Source organism: Lissotriton helveticus, chromosome 7 (genome assembly GCF_964261635.1).
Source record: "Lissotriton helveticus chromosome 7, aLisHel1.1, whole genome shotgun sequence".
NCBI lineage: Eukaryota > Metazoa > Chordata > Amphibia > Caudata > Salamandridae > Lissotriton > Lissotriton helveticus.
The window spans coordinates 172,568,136-172,588,336 of NC_136068.1; the positions used below are offsets into that span (position 1 = coordinate 172,568,136).

The 20,201-nt window shown below is 44.1% G+C and overlaps 1 protein-coding gene across 5 annotated transcripts in view; it reads right to left on the minus strand.

Annotated features, from left to right (window-relative positions):
- NCOA3 (nuclear receptor coactivator 3) overlaps positions 1 to 19,818 on the minus strand; it is a 551,775-nt gene extending 531,957 nt beyond the window's left edge. For all 5 annotated transcript variants that reach the window (XM_078651867.1, XM_078651866.1, XM_078651869.1 and 2 more), the window contains exon 1: positions 19,692 to 19,818. The gene's annotated coding sequence lies outside the window, so the exon portion shown is untranslated. The remainder of the gene's footprint in view (positions 1 to 19,691) is intronic.
- Positions 19,819 to 20,201: the final 383 nt, after the last annotated feature.

The window sequence follows — 20,201 nt, forward strand, 5'->3', positions numbered from 1 at the left end:
CAATTTTGGTCTAACAACTATCACAAGCTGCCTCATACAAGCCTCTCGTTGGATCTATATCAGGTGACCGCAAAGTAGATGCAGGAGGGGCAGATACAAGCCATATTTTCAGAATGGTCTAGATAAAAATAAATCATCGTATTCAGGGGTCAGCTAAATTAATTCATGCTGAACACCCCAGATATAGGCCACCAGTATTTTTTACATCATGGCTCGATTACTGAGAAGGATGCAACATTTTAGGATAATTAGAGAGCAAAGAAGGAGAGTGAGGATATAGGCAGGAAATACTAATGATGGAGAATCCCGAGCTTGTCACACTTCAAGTACACTAACAGTGCGTGTGAAAAAGTTGGCAAGAACATCACAAGAACAGCCATCTTAATTTACCCAAAAGCCTGTAAGGTCAAGGAAGAAGCGGACTTGATGGAGAGAGGACACAAGAATGGAATAAGTAGTGCAGAGTAGAAAATAACAAATGATAAACACGGTAGACACCGAACAAGGACATGTAAACTGAGGATTAGGGAGAGAGAAGAAGGGAGAGAAAGCAAGATTGCTGGGGTTTGTACCAGAGAAGATTTAGGTTCAAACATGAGAAAAAGCAATTTTCCAGTGAGCATTAGTAACCAAGACCTGGTGTACCAAGTTTGTGGAAAGATCAGTAGAGTAGCATATTCACCCACGGAAAGCCATGGATAAAGGAGGGGCTAAAGAAGAGCACATTTATACTAAGCAATGCAAAAAGGAACAGCTAAGAAACAGGGCTGTGAATAGCATAGTATACAGGAAGCAGCAAATACCAATATGTTATCAGGTGCAAGTAATAGTTTGTGTAACGGACTATTCACAACATTTTTCATGGTGTTTTTTTTTTGGGGGGGGGGGGGAGGTTGTTTTGGAACTAGAAATTCGCTTTAACTGGGTTTTTTTCCAGTGAATTTCTTGAGTTCCCTCCTCCATGTGAATGTTTGTATTTGTACTGTCTGAACTACACATTTATTTTAACTACAATTTTAGTGAAATTACATTCATACAGAGAGCGAGAGACAGACAGCGCGAGAGACAGCGCGAGAGCCAGAGCCAGACACAGAGAGCGAGCGAGCCAGACACAGAGAGCGAGCGAGCCAGACACAGAGAGCGAGCGAGCCAGACACAGAGAGCGAGCGAGCCAGACACAGATCCTACTCTCAATCATGGGGCATATAATCAAGGGCATTTATCCCCGCTTTAGCAGCACTTTTGCGGCTAAAGCAGCAATATTCACATTGCCCTATTAACAAGCTCGCTCTAAGCCTTGTTAGCGCTAGTTTCCATGTTTTTGCTCCCTTTTCATATCGCCCTGCATGCCATCACTAATGACATGCAAAGTAGGCGTACCGGAGCAAAACAACACAGAAATAGTCGCTAACAAGGCTTCGCTGTATTTACAAGCCTGCAGCATACCCGCTTAGCGACAGGAATAAGCCCCCCTTATAGCAGGATTTTAACACCTGCTCAAAATGGACTTCGCCATCTACATAATGGGACGTGGATTGCAGGGTTACGGTCAGAGGGGCGTATCAGCAAGGATTTCATTATCTCCCATATTTATCTCTGCTTTTCAAGCGATAATGGCGCTTTTTGCCGCTATTGCTGGATTTCATTATGTCTCAGAGTTAATCGTTGTTAATAATGCGCTATCTCAGCGTTGAAATCCAGCGATAGCCTGCGATAAACAAAATAGAGCTAAGCGCGCTTTGCAATATTTATCGCAAGTTGTTGCTAATATGCCCAACATTTTTAATTAAATATTATACTCCCCACTCTGTCACTACAGGTTTGGATTCATGTCCCCCCCTCTAATTGCGACAGCCCACTACAAAGCAAAACAACTACCTTCTTACATTACTCTGTGCCCTACTATTCCAGCCTGCCAGTACCCACTTATACCTTATTCTTATCAGTCGTTTTTTATAATCCAATAAAAAATATTTAAATAAATATGAAACTCTGGACAAGGATAACCGTTTCTTATCCTCCTATGCCCAAGTATACACAGCACTAATTGCTGTGCTTTTTGTGTTATGTTACAGAGCATTTTACTGCATGCCATAGTGCTGCTTTCTTCTCCAGTGTACAGGTGCAGGGAGGCAGAGAAACACCTTGGTTACGGTTATGATTAAGGGTGATAGTTACACTATTAAAAGAAGAGTATCATTTCCTGCTTTGATTATATTACAAAATTACGCAAGTGTAGTTCTAAAGAACAGAGCTGCAGTTACATTGAAGTACATTAACTGCTGATGAGGTTTCAGCATGAATAGCAATTTCAAGGCCTGAGAAGTACTTTAAATCTTGGCCTACCTCGTGGAAGATACTTTCACTTCAGAAAGCAAAACGCAGAGAGAGCAGCATAATCTCTGTTGAGAGCACTACGGCATCGCAGTGGAAAACTTTTCAGATGCAGCATTGGCAGGGGCAAAATAGCACCCCTCAATTTCAACCCTGTTGGCTGCATACCCTCAATCCTTATCCCCCTCACTAAGTCCACAACTCCGATATTCAATACAGAGGGAGAGGTGTGGGGCAGCGGCAAGAGCAGCTGACTCCGGAGCACAAGGCTTGCCGTTCGATCGGCGGCAGTAGATCAGCATCATGTGACGCTGGTCAATAGCTTACTCAATCTCCCCAATGGCCCCCAGTGCCTTGAAACTCTCACCTCGCTTTACAAATAGTAATGATACAGTCATACCAGAGGGAAAGGGGACTAACTTGGAAGGTTGCAGCTGTTCTACCACCAAGTTACTGCTACCATTTTGTACTAGCAGGAATGTATGGGCAAGTAGATGTGTGGTACCTTGTAAGTATGGGTACATGAACAGCCGCTCAGTTCTTTAGTTTCACCGAATGTGGTTTTCAGCTCAATACACACGGTAACAGATGCGGATATCTTTGCATAACGCCACAGCCAACACGTGCTGATCAAAACTACTGAGCCCATCCATAAGGCCAAATTCCTTTACGGAAGATCTTCCCTGTGGGAATGTCTGGCAAGGGTCATACTTGTGTGATATACTGCTAGGGCAGGAGAACATAGAGAGGTACCTCTGAGCAGCTCTCATTGACTGACCATGCTCTCCTCTACCCACTTCTTAGGTCCATGCTTAGGCCAATTACAAAGTCAATCAACAAAGAAGCACTCCGCTTTCAAATGGATTCCATTTATACAGCATACAGGAAAGGTGCTAAAAGCAGCACATGCAAATCATACGTAAAAAACTTTGCTGGGGTAGAATTCACAATACATTTTATTTTATTTATTTTGAAGGTTTTATATAGCGCGAACAAGATCTTTGCAGATATCAGAGCGCTTTACAAAGCAGGGAATACTAACAAGAGAGTGAAAAGCAGGTCATTAGGGAATAAGGTAGAACAGGTCCATCAATAATGCAAGTATTACAGATAAATGTGTGCATAGATAGTCAGGTAAGTCAATAATACAGGTAAAACACAGTCGTAGGGATCGAGCAGAATAATACAGATCGGTGCAGAGTCTTGACAGATCCACATTAATAGGTCAAGTGTATTTGGCCATGAGAATAGCTTTTACTTCTTTCTTAAAAAGTGTGATGGAGGAGATGAGCCTGGTTTCAGGAGGGAGTGAGTTCCAGATCCTGGGTGCCATTCCTGAGAAAGAGCGTTTATAAGTTTTTTCCTTCCGGAATCTTCGAGGTTTTAGCAGAAGGTTGTTAGTGCCTCTAGTGTTTCTAGAGCCGCCAGAGATTGACAGCTTCAATAAATTAACAATAAATTACTGTTCATAGATGAGCACATGATAACAGCTGATTTAATGGGCAAGTGGGATAAGAGAGAAAGCGTGAAGCTGGAAACTTAAAAAAAAAAAACAGTATTGGTCTTCTTAAGTCCACCTGGAGAGAAGCGCTTTGAGAGATCTACTGTGTGGACAGACATTGCCGGGCTTGTATGGCATTATGCCCTATTAAATTGTTATGGACCTGGCTGCAAATGTTTGGGAAGGATGATGCAAAACATCTCTCTTGGGTGTGAATGAGGTGTATTTATTTCAGCAAAATGGGGTGGAATGCAGACAGTCCAATTGCACTCCATCTTGATTGTGAAGACCGTGAAACTGAAAATTGACGCGGTACAGTGTGGGAGATTGACTTTTTTTTGCTTTTTGACCTCTCGACGTCTTTTTCAGCTCACGGTTAAGGAAGTCAGAGCAAGAGATGCTGCATATTCATATATGGTCTTGATTACATTGCCCCTTGATTAGATTGTTTATGGTTAACAAGGCACACTAGGGAGAATATTAATGTGCCGAAGTGATTTTTTTTACTCCAATTAAAAATAGATAACAGTTTTAACTTCTGGTTTGTAGCTGTCAATTTCTAACAGTCTACAAATTTTGCTTTTTCATAGACACACAATTTGTTTTTAATACTGTGGCATAAGAAGGATTACTTAACACCACAACTGAAGCCATCATGTAGGAACAGATTAGCCACTCAGACCTATAGTCAAAAAAGTTAAAATACTTCAATTGGGTTCATATTAAACTGACCACCACAGTTGGAAAAATGTCTACAAACATGGGTCCAGCTGCAAGAGAGGTAACAATTTTTTTTTCTTTTTGATCAGTTCTCTCTAGTGCAAGTGGTTAAATGTCACTTGGTTCATGGAACCGTTCTTGTAAAGAAAAGAAAGAAAAGAGTGGACTCCTTGTGGAATTCCACTCTTGATGAACTGTAACTATGTAGAGCAGGTTTGTCAAACTTTGGTCTGAGAGGCTGTGGCCATTGCAGAAAATCCGGATATGGAGAGAAAATGTACAACCAAACGATAATCTTTTACAATTTATGGTTATTTGACCAATACAATTTGCCATGTCCCGGAATAACAGGGACCAACACTGCACATTTATGCGCAGAGACTTTTGTCTTATCAGCTGCTGGCAGCTGTGTGTCAATGGACTGACGGTATGGTAAACGGCGGGCACTTTTTCCTCATACAAGGCATGAAAAGCACAGTTTATTAACAAAAACTATGCACTCCCTGTTCTCTCTAGGTAGTGTATCAGGATTAACTCGTATTGAAGATTGTTTCAGGAATACTAAACTGAACATGGTTAACTACTGCTCCGCCTCAACCTTACGCTCTCAGCAATATTTCTTCGGATTTTTTTTTTTTATTTAAATAAATTCTAATTGAAACCTGGGACAGCTCCCCCTTTTTAAGCAACTCCATGAATACAAACACAATGTAGCAACTGCAAAATACCTAGAGCAGGTGAGTGACAGAGATGGATAAGAGAACTTGTCATACATTTTTCATGTAAGAAAAAATATTGTCCACGTGGGTTTCACAGTAGTGTAAAAGCTTATAATGCGATTTATGATTGACCTTTTCCACCACCGAAGTAGAGGCACCTTAGGTAGGTCCTTTTCCCAAATGTTAATGTTATCTAAACCAATAGTTAACAAGCATTTACAATGCAATGGTCTCGGCATTATTAAAGGTAGAGCTATTGGCATTGCTCATGACATTTTTTTTCTTTTTTAAAACAAATAAATGGTATTGTCATTTACAATGGCAATAGGTGAGCATTAGAGAGTAGTAGAGAGTATTCGCGGACACAGAGCCACACACACAGACAGAGCTGTGCACACACACACACACAGAGAGCCTCGCACACACAGACAGAGCCTCGCACACACAGACAGAGCCGCGCACACACAGACAGAGCCGCGCACACACAGACAGAGCCGCGCACACACAGACAGAGCCGCGCACACACACACACACACACACACAGAGCCACGCACACACACAGAGCCACGCACACACACACAGAGCCACGCACACACACACAGACAGAGCCACGCACACACAGACAGAGCCACGCACACACACACACAGACAGAGCCACACACACAGACAGAGCCACGCACACAGACAGAGCCACGCACACACACAGACAGAGCCACGCACACACACAGACAGAGCCACGCACACAGACAGAGCCACGCACACAGACAGAGCCACGCACACAGACAGAGCCACGCACACACACAGACAGAGCCACGCACACACACAGACAGAGCCACGCACACACACAGACAGAGCCACGCACACACACAGACAGAGCCACGCACACACACAGACAGAGCCACGCACACAGAGGCCCTGCTGGCTTATTTACTCTTCTGAGGTTACAGTGCCCAAAGTGTGTACATAAACCCCGACTTCCCAATGTCCTGCTGGTTTACTTATTTTTCTGGTACCTCCAAAGCTTGTGCCTCCCTCGTGCCCTCCAGTCTAGCGAGGGTACCTCCAAGGTTTGTGCTTCTCTCCTGCCCTCCGAGCCTGGCGAGGGTGCCCACCGAGTCGACAGGGTAGATTCGATGGGTTTCATATACAGTCTGTGTCGTCGTGGTACTGACGTCGAAACGTTGTTTGAAGTGTACTGAGCTGCATAGAGGGCGCATCCTTGTACCCCTTCACCTGTACGCCTCACCCCTGAGGTGGTTTCCTCTGTGGTTAATTAACCATGTGGCAGGGAGGGGCCTCAGCCATGCACCCCTGACTTTGAGGAGCTCTGTTCCTTGAGGTCAGACCGAGCCCGAACTCCACGTCTTGGGTAGGTTTGAGGGAGCCGGTCCCCAAGTCCACGCATGTGGTGGTGCCATATAGTGCTTAATGCACCTGATGAGACCGAAGTACTCCGAATGCCTCGAGTTCCAAGACCTCATGTACAGAGTGTGCAAGGGACTAGGTTGCGGTGTTGGGGAGGTGCACTAGTGTGAAAAGTGAGGCTAGGCGCAGGCACCGATGCCGGCTTTTAATGTCTATTTATAGCATATGGCAGACTTGAGGGGCGCTCGTTGGGTTGGAGGCCCTGGCTCCATGTCGAGCTTGCGATGTCATAAACCATAGCTGCAGATCCACAGAGTAACATGATGTCTGTTTCCGTAGCATAAACCATAGCTGTAGATCCACAGAGTAACATGCTGGCTGTTTCCATAGCATAAACCATAACTGTAGATCCACAGAGTAACTAACATACTGTCTGTTTCGATATCATAAACCATAGCTGCAGATCCACAGAGTAACATGCTGTCTGTTTCCGTTGCATAAACCATACTGCAGATGCAGAGTAACATGCTGTCTATTTCCGTAGCATAAACCAAAGCTGCAGATCCACAGACTTACATGCTGGCTGTTTCCATATCATAAACCATAGCTGCAGATCCACAGGGTAACTTGCTGTTTCATATCATAAACCATAGCTACAGATCCACCAATATTAACCCCTGTAACCCATCCTGGAGATCGATGTATGCCCTTTCCAGGGCTCTTTAAGCTGCCCCTTGAGGAGCCTGGCTGTTGGTTTTCGCACTGCAGTGGTGTTGGGGGTTTGCTTTCCTTGTGTATGTGCTCTGATGGGGACTCGTTCGTGATCGCTGTGCCCCTTGTGTAATGTTCGCTACTGTTGAGTTGTCTTTTACGGCACCTTAGGTGTTCCTTTGTACCTTCTCTTGTTCTGTTGCCACAAACGTGTGCAGGTGGGAGTCCGGCATGCAAGCCGGTCTCAGTGGGTGGTTTGTGGCATGTGAGCGGGCGGCGCCCGGTCCTTTGACTGCTCTTCTGCTGGAACATCTCGCATTTGGTTCCATTGTTTTATGGCCCCCTGGGCATTACTCGTGCCCTCTACCGGGTAGAGGCGAGGGTACTCCGCATCTGACCCCTCACCTCAGACCCCTGCGTTCATGGTTTCAGGTCTGTAACCCCGAGCTCCGCCTGGGGTCTTCTGCTGTTTGGGGAAGCTGGCGTGGGATTTCCCAGTAATTAATACAAATGGATGCATACATGGCGCCCGTCTCCCCTGCCTCTGAGGGCGGAGGTGTGCAAAGATGAATCTGTGTGCTCAGCGTCTGTGCATTGCTCCGTCAAACAATTTTGATTTTTTTTTTCACATTCTGGAACTTCTTCCTGGACTTCTCCTTGCTGCTCGAATTCTACATCACGTGGGAGCTGGTGCAAGAATTGTTCAGACCGTAAAGTACATGTTTTGAACATCAGTACATGTTTTAAACTGTTCGAGGCTTTTGTTGTTTCTGGTTTAAGGAAGGTTTTAATATGTATTCCCTCTCGTGTGCGTGCCCAGTACATGACCACTGCTCCAGTTTAATGCCACAAGCGCAGTGCCAGTCAGACACCCCCCCCTCCCTCGAGTTTGGGGGAGGGGGCCCGTGCCTTGTCAGATACTCATGGCAGTGTTTTACTGCCGCACCGATGTGCGTTTCACTGTTGCCTCACCGTGGATCCCCCCTCCGACTTGGGGTTTCGGGGCGCACTCTCCATTGCTCTACGGTAGAAATGTCAGGCATGCCTCTTCGTATATTTTAAAGAGGTGTCTCTCTTACATCAGTGGCCGCTATCCTGAAGAAGATGCCAGGAGGAGCCTTGCAGCGCTGCTTTGCTGCTGGAATGTTTGGGGGTCACAGAGTGAGGGAAAGCACATCCGCCTTTCTCAGAGGTCAAGAAGAAATGCCTCAGAGAAAGGCACCGTCATTTTGGGATTCGGGGGCGTGTTTTTAGGTTTGAGTGACGGGTGACATCACTGAGAAAGAACGCAAAAAACACGCCCCCGAATCCGAAAAAGACGGGGCTTGGACCGAGTGACGCCCCTCTCCTCCAATGGCTGGCCAGCATTTACTAGGCCAGCAAATGGAGAAGAGCAGCGGGTTCCAAGCCCCCTCTAAGAAGCATAAAATCTTCAGGCTCCGCCCACTGCTTACAGCAGTGCGACGGAGTCCTCGACCTAAAAACAAAAAACAGCAAGGTGTTTCGAACATATCTAGAAAAAGGTGGAAAAGTCATCAGATGGAGATTAAAGGCAGAAACATTTTTCAGAGGCTCCCTGAAACTCGCTGTAGACACAATGTCTTGGAAATCCAGGGCGAACAGATTGATCAACAGGCGGAGTGGAGTCCTTTTACCCCAGCAATCACACTAGTGGATCTACTGACCAAAACAGGTCGGTTTAGAGTGGGACACTTACGATCTTGGCATACAGCTGGAATTTCCACAGCTGGTGATTTATTTCTTAATGGCGAATTCATTGAGTTACATACATTGGTAGCAGAGTATAATCTGGGCAATTTCTCACCTACAAACCTATTAAATAATCCTTCTACAATCTATTTTACACTCATCATGAGCTACTGCCGACGCATGAGTTAACCAAACTCTCTCCATGTGGCAGGTACATGGGGTAAGCTCATCAGATGGTTTTACAGGGCATTTTTGCTACAGGTCAATAAATGCCCTCTCCGAACTGCTGGGAGATAGACTTGGGTAAAGCATTTCATGACTCGGACTAGTCTAAAATATTGGAATACTCTCAAAGTATCCAGGGGGCGGGGGGGCAGTTTCAAGAACAATCAATTTAATATTCTCAACAGTGTATATAGAAAAACAGCTCTGATCGACAAAAAATGTCCAGGCTCTGCAACTGGATGTCCCCTGATGTTCACTTCTTGATGCAAACCTCCTTCATACATGGTAAGCCGGCTTCATACATGCTGGGCCAGAACACTACAGCTATTGACCACCACAACTGGCCTTTCCATAGCAAACTCGCCTGATGGGGTGCTGCTGCGTCTCTTCTCTCGCCCCATCCTACAGAGATCAGCGGTTAAGTTACTGGACCTCGCCTTGCTCCTGGCTAAGCCATCTATCACAGCGCAAGGGAAAAAAACCTTAGCTCCTACCATTGCTACTTGGGCTTAATTGGTGATTTTGTGGGGCCAAGATGAGAACACACTGCTACATTGAGAGGAACGGGCAGGCCTGAGAAAATATTTTATATCCCTTGCTTGGGAGATGCTCCTGGAGCAATTTAAGGGTACCGTCAAAGAAGATAGTCCCTCGTCGTGATCCACCCCCGGCACACATGTATACCTAAAGAAGTCCTCTTCTATTGAACAGCGATTGTTAGTGGTTGCCAGGCCTAGATTATTAAAATGTGTCACTGAGGGGAAACTCTTTTGTCCACTTACCTAATACATTTGGGGTGTGATGCCGGACACTGATAGTCATTTGTTTACGAGAGCACCATGTTAATCTTGGCACATTAAGGGGGGGGTGAACAGTTCTTAATTGGGTTTCTCTATTTATAGAATAAGACTGTACATGGAATTGTTATGATATTTCTGTGTATGGATTGCAGGAACTATAATTGGAATGTATAAGTGTACATGCTACGTATAAAATGCCTGCCTAAGTGTAAATTATGCCAACGAACTTCAAATATTTTTTTTGAAGGGAAAAAATAAGGCAGCCCAGATTTTTTTCAGATAAATGGAGAGGCTACTGCTTTCATCAGTACAGGGGTGTGCCAGTTGTGGAGGGCTCCAGCTATCTAGGACTGAGAGAAGCCAGTGTTTGGAGTAGTCCAGCAGCCACTCTCTGGGTATTGAGTATCTGCAGTAAACTGAGGCAAACCAGGGGCTTGTGTAATCCAGCTCACAGTGCAACTATGCTGAAAATCCTTTTTAATATCCTAAAATTACAGATCCAGATTTGCAATAAAATAGGTCCTCTAGTAACCGCCAGCTATGAGAGCCTAACAGAACAAGCTTCGGCAAAGACAACAGGCATGGACTTGGAAGCCAGGCTTTGGCTCCATCACTTTTTAGGTTTTGGCTAGTAACGCGCGAAGCGCGTTCTCGCCAGAGACCTATAGCGGTCGTCTCAGCCGACAACGAGCCGGAATGTGGAGACAAGACCTGGCCGCGCGCGCAGCGTTGTCCCATAGGATAACGTTGCGCGCGTGAACTTCTGCCGATAGCAAGGCAGAAAGGACCGGATCGCATCGCGTGCCTCTCTGTAATGCGGGGGGAGTCTGCAGAGAGTCGCGCGGCGCTGATAAGCGTTGAAGCTTGTTGTTGCTCTGTGGTGGATATCGGGTTACCGGTGCCTCCAGCCCTCGATCGCGCCAGCACCTTCAAGTACGTGGTATGCCATTGCTTGTTACATAAGCTTCCAAGCCACAGATGCTAGCTTGTGCAGAGACAGCTAGCATTACCAAACAATACTAATAATAACCTACCAGCCGTATTCTCAGTATCTGTTATGACGGCTACATGAACGCATCTTAATGCTCTGTCGGCAGACTTGATTGGCGAGACCTGCCGGCGCAGTGCCACTCATACAAACAAACCGCATAGCCCTTGACATATGCGGGCATGTGACCATCCATCAGACACTGGGGGTTGCCACCAATTGTGACTTTCTGAGCCATCAACATCTGTGCTGGAGCCTGAACTAGCGCCCTGAGTCAGCCTGCCACTGCCTCGCATGACTAACTAGGAGCTGCAGCAGTTTAATTTTTTAAAGAAAGGAAGATTGTATGTGGCTTTTACTTAACACATACGATTTAGGTCAGAGTAGACCAGAATGCGTGTGCCGACTGGTTGCCGATTTCACATAGCAATCCTGCCGCCTACTGGCGAAATTGATGTCGGCAGCCTGCCTGATCTGCGGAAAAAAGAAGAGATGCTTGCTCTCTCCTATCGAGCTTGGGATTCATCCTAACATCGTCCCCAGCAGCAGGCGTTTCCTCCTGTTTCGCAGCTTAAGCGCAGTACGCCATCATTCGTGCCCCTTTATCGGACTTCGAGCTATCAAAGAGCTGAAAATAATTCATTTACTAAAAACAAGTCTCTTTACAATTCAAGAATAGTCTCTTTACAATTCAAAAATACTTGGGGGATAAAACCCGAGTGCGCAAGTTTGAGTGGCCACGAAGTGCAACTGAAACACGCCTCATCTTGAATCACACACCTTCTCGCTCCAGACTGAATGCATTTGTTGCTTAATTGCGTTCGTGTTAAGTGCTCTGTGTGTGATGTTATAAAAAGCAAGCCTATGTTCAAATTGACTCCTCTCGACTGAAAAAAAGTTTATATTTATCCGTTTTTTTAATAGAAAACCTTCTCTCTGGTTCATTTACAAGCCGATCAATTATTTAGAGCAAAATGTTAGCAGTAAAGAGTTCCACAGGATGGCCAAGTCCGTTATACTCTAAATGTCCTTTGTCCTGCATTGCTCCTGCATTTTGTTATGTTACATATGTTTTATATGGCCAGCTTTCCTATTATTTTGCCTCCGGTGCAGTTGTCTGTCCAATTAGCAAAGTTCATCAACTGTTAGTGGGATACCCTGTTCGGGAAACCCTTTATGGTGTGAGGTGATGCCAGAGAAATGTGGAGTTTAGTGGAGTTCAGTTATCATGTTCGTGTGCCCCAGCCAGAGTATCCATGTCTATGTCTTCCTACTAGCAAGTGTCTCTCTAACCATGTGTGTCTCTCTATTCATGCATGCGTCTCTCTACTACTGATGCATGCGTCTAAATCCATGTCTGTTTCTCTCTATTTCTTTGTCTCTCTATTCCCGGTCTGCTTCTTCCTGCCTATGGCTGTGTCTTCTTAGCAAGTGTCTCCATAACAAGGTGTGTGGCCCTATTATGTAATGTGTCTCGCTATCCATGCCTGGGTCTCTTTATCCATGCCCGTCTCTTCCGAGTATGTGTCTCCATGGCCATGTGCGTCTCCCCATCCATGCCCTTGTCTCTCTATCCACGTCTGTGTCTTCCTATCCAGCTGTGTCTTCACAGCAAGTGTCTTCCTATACGTCAGTCTCTCTCTAGCCATGTCTTTGTCTCTCTATCCATGTGTGTGTCTCGTTACCCATCTCTGCGTCCATGCCAGTCATGTCTGTGTCTGTTTCTCAGAGCCGCTCCTCCCTGCCCACTCCTGAGCCTGTGTCTCCAAGCCCAGAGGTCTCATCCCTCGTGTTGGTGTTTCCCTGGCCTGCTGTAATTGCCTATATGATTGCCTCCTGCTTCAGTGTTGGTGCCCATGTTTCCACACCTTTGTGTCTGAGTCCTTGTTTCTCTCTCAGAGCATGTATATGTGACCCCTGGCCCCACTGCTGCGCATTTTACATTTACTTTAACCCTCGCGCAGCTACAACGCTTGAAACAGTTCCTGTGTGGCAGCCTAAAAGTGCTTTAGCCCCCATTTTTAATCGAGAGGCGCACAACCCCCATTGCAAAAACAGCTTAAGCTCTCCTGGCATGAGCTGCTTAACAAGGACCACGCTGCCAACGCCCATTCCAAAGAAAACAGCTTTTTATCGACAGGCGCACAACCCCCATAATGTTAGTCAATCTCAGTTGTTAGGAAACAGCGGATTTATTATTTACATTTCTGCGCACTTTTAGAAATAGGAAACATGAGGGCAAATACAAAAAGTATGGAGAGCCAGTCAGGAGGCACCCAATTACCGCAGTCAATTTACCGACCTGGGGAGGATGGAAGTCTAAGTCCACCTCGCATGTTTCCAGCTGGGATCTTTTGAAGATACCAGGCGTCACCGCCGACTCTTTGCTCACTAAGCCATGTGTATGACATCACAGCTCTCCCCATGATCTCACAGACAGTCTCGCCCCACACTCCATCCCTCGCCCTCCCTCTATCTCGCCCACCCTCTATCTCTCTCGCCCACCCTCTATCTCTCTCTCTTGCCCACCCTCTATCTTTCGCCCTCCCTCTATCTATCTTTCGCCCTCACTATCTATCGCATCACCACAGCATCACTCAGGGGCACCACAGCATCACTATGCGCTACCAAAATGCTTATAAGTACAACAGTAACTTACAATATTATTATAATATAATTGCCAACATTGCTTAATATTTTGCAACAGCTATCATCTTGCAAATCATCTTTATACACCAATACAGACTTTGCTTAAAATTTAATGCAACACATTGTCATGTACAATGCCAATAACTCAAACTTTAATGCTGCGAGACCTATTGCATTGCAAATGCTTGTTTTTACTGTTCTGTCATGTTTGTTGCATAACGTAATTATTGGGTAAACTGCTGAGCCTTAAATAAAATTAATAACAATGATAATAACAATAATAATAATAACAATAATAATAATAATAATAACACATAATAATAACAACAACAACAAAATATTTTATTGCATCAAAAGGCACACTTTGCCACAGCAGTCTCTGGCATTTATGTTAACTACTTTGAGTGTGGATGTGTTCCTTCAGAAAGGGTAGAATCCTGTTGATCACAGTGAAGAGAGCTAATGGCTGAAGTGGGCTGCTCCATGCTGTAGAGCAGTGTTTCTTAACCTTTCGACTTCTGTGGACTACCAATTAATTATTACTGGAACCCCCATTGAATCTTGACTGGAATCCAGGGAACACACACTGAGTCATTATTGTTAGGCGAGGACCCCAGCTAAGCATTTTTGATTATTTAAACAGCAAAACAATACACACAAATTTACAGAAAGAGCATTCAACCAAATACACAGATGATGAAATACTTTAATTGACAAACAAACAAATTACAAAAAATAATTTTAAAGGGAAGGTTGGAGCTTTTCTAAAATCAATGAGCCCACTCATGGTACATACTATATAGTATTGTGTTTGATGCATCTGCACTGTTCCCACAAATCACTTTGAGAATCCTAACTTCATTTTCAGTCGCCAATTTCAAATTCCTTTAAATTTACATAAAGGGTTACAAAATTTAATTTCACATTGTGCTTCTTTATTTATATACTCTATTAATATGTTAATATTATTTAATTTTCTAAGCAGTCACGGACCCTCTGGGAAGGCTTCGAGGACCTCCAGAGGTCCGCAGACCATAAGTTAAGAACCACTGCTGTAGAGGGCAGACGAAAAACATGAATGACAAGATAACAGACCAATGAGAAGAGGACTGTCTGAAAGTTCCTATTAGTACCCTATACATATAATTTTAGCACAATTGAAAGACATTGGTGTGCTATGCAGAAGGATTACTGGAATGTTGAGTGTTGAGGGAGGTGCGGTTACTGGAATGTTGAGTGTTTGGGCGAAGTGTGGTTAACGCCAGACCTGAAAAGGCAGGCTACACCATGTATTAGGACAGAGGCGGATGTAAGGAAATCGAGTTCCTCAGCTGAGCTACAATCTGAGAACGAGGGCACCTTCTTTCATGGAAGAAGATTGTGAGGTTATCAAACCACCTACACTCTGGCCCAATGAGCAACTTGTAGCCAGCCATTTGTTTCATGTCCATGCTCACTTCCTGGTGAACCTTGGTAATTTCCAGGTCTACCGAAAATATCTAAAAGCTTACAGGAACCTGCCAGGCTTGGACAACAGACAAACCCTAATCATGTGGCGATTGGAAACAATTATGACCCACTCGCCACCTGGCCTAATGACCTGGGAACACCGTCTAAAGTATCTAAGGATGTAAGAAACCTCAGAATTACCATGGACTCCAAACTATTAATAAATGTTTAAGTGGACAAACTAGCACGGTCCAGCTTGATTACAATTAAAAAAACTCTGCAACACATCTTTCCTCAACTGGATTTCCACACAAGGTCCAGGGTACTATCGCTTTGTACTGTCTAAACTAGGCTACACCAATAGCCTCTACCACGGATCATCTTGAACAACTATGAAAAGACTACAAGGGATTCTGAACTCTGTCAGACTACTACTACGTGTAAAGTCCCAAGCCCACATTCCCCCGTCCTGAAGGCTCTCCATTGGTTACAGGTTGCCAGGACATCCTTATTCAAGTAGCTTTGTATCACCCACAAAACGATGCATGGAACTGGGCCTCTCTTCATCAGGAATAAAATCCCAAAATGCATTCAACAAAGGAACCTCTGCTTTAGATTGGCACCTCGCCTCAAAATCCCCCCATACAAGAAAAAAAACATAGGTGGCACAACCTTCTCTGGTCAAGCAGACACACTATGAAATTCATTACCCCCGAACATAAGATTAACGGATAACTATTTATCTTCAGAAGACTACTCAAGAGTTGGTTCTTCCCCACATAACTACCATATTCAAACATAAATGTACAGCAAATCCCTGTACATCTAAGCATTTATGTGGGTTATATGTATCTATAGAGGTCTATTCCTTTGGATAAATGTGTATAATAACGTATATAAAACTTTTAGCATAACTAGTTATCTACAATTGCTTCGCTGTTGAATTATTAAAAAGATAAAAACATTAAAAACAAATACATTAGCTTAAAGTACTTGAAACTGATATTAAATACAAGATAGATTACCTTCCTTATACATATACCTTTCATGTGCTTATGTATCTTTATATTTTTTTACTTTACTCCTAATTCAGCATCTCCAATGCACTACACTTTAGTTCACCCTACAAATCTCTTGATATATCCTCCATCTCAAAACTCATTCCACTACTCTCCCCAATGCACTATCCTATTTCTCACCCAATACCACTCTCTATTTATCCTCTAACTCCACTCTCGGACTCATCCCAAATCCCATTCTACAACTATGATCTAAAAAAAAATAAAAAAAAATAAAATAAAAATAAACTTTCTAGACACTCTTCCCTCCTCTACCCCCTCCTTGGAGCATCTCAAACCTCAGATCTCCCAGACATGCCTTTCTAAACCCTTCCCTCATGTATCCATCCTATGCTCATCCGATACCTCACCTCTCTCCCTAATCCCCTTCAAAAGACTTCCCTACATCTCTCCTTAACTCATCCCAAACCTCCTCCTACTGCTATGAGATCCAAATAAACACTTTCTAGAACCTTCTCTCTTCTATCCCTGCGCAATTCTTTTTAATTCAACTAACAGACTCATGTCCATCGCTCAAATTAATTTCATATTTCCCTATACTAATTCACCACCAATTCTTTTTGGGTTCCGGAATAGCGTGCTAATCGTCGAAAAGCATTTCAAGGCCTTGTCAGGTGTAGTCAACGCTATATAAATGCAATTACAATGTTCAAGTTGGAGGTACAAGGTATCTGGGGTACAGGATGGTGCAGCCACCAGCCCTACTGGCCTGCTTATAACACGGGTCAATCTTGTCCTCAGGTGAGAAGCAGTACATAAAGACTCCATTAAGGTCGTTCCCGGGGCCCAAAAAACTCATTATAAGGAACATCTTATTTACGCAAAGCGTAACCAGAGATATTTTAATGTAATTGGTCACCGTATTCCAAACGTTATTTACCTCATATACTGTACTTGATATCAGAAACATCTACTACTGCTGTGAAATATTCAATGAAAACCTACGTTTACAGCCCAGCACAGCAGGGTTGGGGTGGAATTAAGGCAAAGGCAGACTGTTCAGCTTTACTTTGAAGTATAACAGCGTGAGCGTATTAGATTACTATTAATTAGGCTACTGTGCTATGTGTAAAAAATAAAAACGCTTTTGGAAAAATTCAGCAAGTAAAAAAGATAAAGGAATGAATACTATTAAAGTACACACAATGTACGCGAACAGGTACAAGCGACTTGTAAGGTCAACAGCCTAGCAACAAAAGGAAGCGCTGGCTGCTTAGTTATCCGCCACTTGCCAAAGGAAACCATGCCTGCTCAAGCAAGCTTTTCATTTCACCAAGGTCACGTGCCAGAAACTTGTTCACCACTCGTACATTGGCCAACCTCCTGCACCTGATTTCTAACAGCTGAAAAGGCGTTTACATTATGTGCCACTAAAATTAGAACATTTATTATTGTGCAACTAAAACAGAGAAGCCCAGACGTAAATACAAAAAATAACGAAATCAGGCAAGTGCAGGTTACCGCGCTGTGCGTCGTAGTGCCTGGAAGAGACATATGGAATTTAGATTGTTCCCCCAATCATTGTGACATGCTGCTGTACTTGCAGAAACTTGCGCTTTTGATAACATACGTTGTAACCCTAATACACACAGATTAAATGAACAGCGCAAATTAAGCAGCACAATGACCTACGTAAAGTCGTGAATGTTAATTATGTGGCATATTTCACTATTCTAAAGTGGCACACCACAAAATTCGGTCACAATATTATCAACACCATCTCTCCGTTTTAAGACGCTTGGCAGTGTCGCCGACATTCCTCGGGATGATATCAGTGTCAGTAGTCAATCAAGCTGCTCTGCCATTAACAATGCGACACAAAATACCCCCTTATCGGCCAATCACTGGGTCCACAGCAACCCAGAGCACTGCTCATTTAAATGCAGGACGTGAAACAAACCCCCAGTGGTAGCCAGGTTGGTGTCAAATGTCGTTTTCTACGTTACCAGGTCTCATCTCACCCAAACAATGAAGACAATCATGGGGTCGCTGCCATCCAGGTTAGAGGGGGTTGTGTTTCCCTGTGGAAGACGCGAGACCGGGCAATAAGCAACACGCTTTCGGGTCGATCTAGGTAATTACGGAAAGGACAAGCAGTATACAATAACCCAGGTATAAATACACAGCTCGCCCATTAATGCTCAGCCTTTTCTCAACTTCAAGCATGTTGTCTTTTTTACCGCTTTTTCATTATACTTAAAGGTGAAATATGGGTGGCATTGTGCAAAAGCATAATAAATCAACATGATGCCACAAATAAACAGCCAATACGACTAAAAATGAAATTTAAAAAAAAAAACCACACCAGGGTTATTTTGTTACAAAGAGACACGGGAGAGTTGCTGTCAAGCTGCTCACATCTCGCCGTCAATTGATCAGTTCTATGAGCTGCTGAATGCACAGCAACGCCAGACAACTCCACTCTAAACACACAATAATGGTAAAATTCAAAAGGTACGGCCATCCAAGTGATCATTCACCTTTCAGCAGGCACGGGTTCACGCATTAAAGCCGCCTGGAGAACTGGAGTGTATTCCATTTTATTTTAAAGGCCTGGCGTTCGGTTTCTTTTTTTTCCTCTCAAAGGAATGCAAAGAAGCTTAGCTGCCAACACCAGCAGAGTTCAAATCGGGGACATGGTGGTGGGTCCGGATGAGGCAACCTGCTCCAACTCCCCACTCCAGCCCGCTACTGCAGAGCTGCTCGTTTTAAAGGAGAAAGGCAAGAGAACTGCAACATCTTATGCACAACAAAAAGAGATAGTACAGCAAGGGCAGAGATCATGGAGAGACCGACATGATGCCAGGCAGTTAGTTACTGACAATATTTACCCACATTCAGTGAATGCGCCTTTTACACATCCCACAGTCCAGTCTACGACCTTTCCACCTCTGCAAATAACATGGTCAGCCTTGTACATACAAACGACGTTTAAAACACAGACACTTGCTGATATTTCAATGGGATGGTGCCGCTCTCATAAGACACTGACTGAGTCGCGGTTTAAAATATTGCCGATTTCAACCCCTAACGGGAAGCTAGGCATAACAAAAAAAATTAAAAAATACATGTTTTACTGCCGTAAACATATTCAATGCCAAACTTTCTTAAAGACAAAGCGAGATTTTTTTTGAGTCCTTAAAAGTTTTTTAACTGTGTAGGAGGAAAAAATTAAAAATGTTCTGTGATAGTAGTAAGAAAAAAATAACGTAGCCCAACTTTGACAAGGGAATGACATGGGGATATTGAAACTGTTTTATTTGAAAGAAACGTGTCTAAGTGGAGGGGCAGGTTTCGAAGTACCATCCAGGAAGGAAAAATAAACTTTCATGGCAAGAACATCTTCGCCGGCATCACCTGCGAAAACAGAGGGTCGACCGGCAGCAGCTCTTGGCTCACCACAAGAAAAAAAAAACAAATAGAAAATATAAATCAACTCACGGGTAGTGCGATGTCCCGAGCGCAGCAGCAGCTCCTTCTCCTCCCTTTATTTTCTCGCCAAACTCGCCGCCATTTTCCTTTCGCTGTTTATTCAAATAGGAGAAAACACTCCCAGTGAACAAGCGGCAGAGGCCCCGTCTGCCCGAAACTACCGCAAGTGTGCATGGGAATTGAAGTCTGAACCCTGTACGCAGAGATGGCCTTGCCAATTACACAATCGACAATGGCAAACCACAGGTCCCAGAGTTCCATGTGTTGAGCGCTTGAAACAACAGAGACAATGAACCCCACAGATTTTTTTGTTTTGTTAAAAAGCAGGTTTATTTTTAGTCGCTCTTGAGGGGTGAAAATTAAACAACCAACAGAACCACGCACGTCTTAACTTTCACGTCTATTTATGTGTAAATGTTTGTCAAACAATCCAAGGTGGTTAACAAGCAATCTTGATCTTGAAAGATCTGTCTGAAGTCAGTAAGGGTGTTTGACCTGCAGTAAGTGCTGGTGTCACGG